This window comes from Gavialis gangeticus, unplaced genomic scaffold (assembly GCF_001723915.1).
Source record: "Gavialis gangeticus isolate Ggan-Ray unplaced genomic scaffold, GavGan_comp1, whole genome shotgun sequence".
Lineage (NCBI taxonomy): Eukaryota > Metazoa > Chordata > Crocodylia > Gavialidae > Gavialis > Gavialis gangeticus.
Window position 1 is genome coordinate 45,699,120 of NW_017729033.1, and position 939 is coordinate 45,700,058.

A 939-nucleotide genomic window follows, 5' to 3' on the forward strand; every position below is an offset into this window, starting at 1 on the left:
GATGGGGACTATGAGCACCATGAGCCACCTGAACCCTGGCCACTCAACTAAGGAGAAGGTCTGGCCATTCACAGCAAGCATCTCCCCAATGCTCTGGGTGATCTTGCTTGCCCTTGCAATGCACCCCCCCTTTCTGTCTGCCTTTCCCACACTGTTCCAGGGTGGCCTGCCTCTGCTTTTGGGGGCTGGAGGCTTTGGAGTGAGAGGGGGATTTCCCTTTGGGCATGCTCCCGCTGGTGCCAGGCTGAGAAGGAGCAAGGGCAAGTGGGTAGTGCCTGCGGAGATGCATCAGCATCCCCATGGTGTTCATGTGTTTTGTTCCTTTGCCTCAGCTGGTTTTGGCTCAGCAGCACAGGCAAATAGCATATGTGGGATCATCTGCCAGCTCAAAATGATCCAAGACCACACTACCTGCTCACTTCTGGGGTACGGGTGTATGTGTGGATTCTGCAGTTTCCCCCTCCTCAGCAGGCCGAGGCACAGCAACAGGAGAAGTAGACCAAGTTAAGCTGCTTGCCTCTGCAACCTCTACCTCAGTCTCTGAAGTGCCTTCTGGAGAAGGAGATCTGGTTCTAGGGGAAACTTGAGGGATGCAGAGCACAAGCTCAGTTGATTCCCCCTCCTTCCCCAGAATTTCCCTTGCTAGGGCACTCAAATCCAGCTCTAGCTCCAGCTCTTCTTCTGGCACTGGAAGGCTCAGCATGGGAAGTGAAATGGGGGTAGAGAAGACTGTCATGCTGGTGCAGGTGCTGCTGCTTGTTGTTATGATGGTGGCGGGGGTGTTATGGCTGGTGCTCTTGGAGGGGATGCAGACTCAGGCACAGGCAGTGGCACTGACACTGCTCCCCTCTCCTTGCTGCCTGTACTAGTGGAAGCCTCAAGCCTGCTTGTTGTAGCAAAGAAGCTGCATCTCAAGTTTGGGGGACGGGGAATTTACAT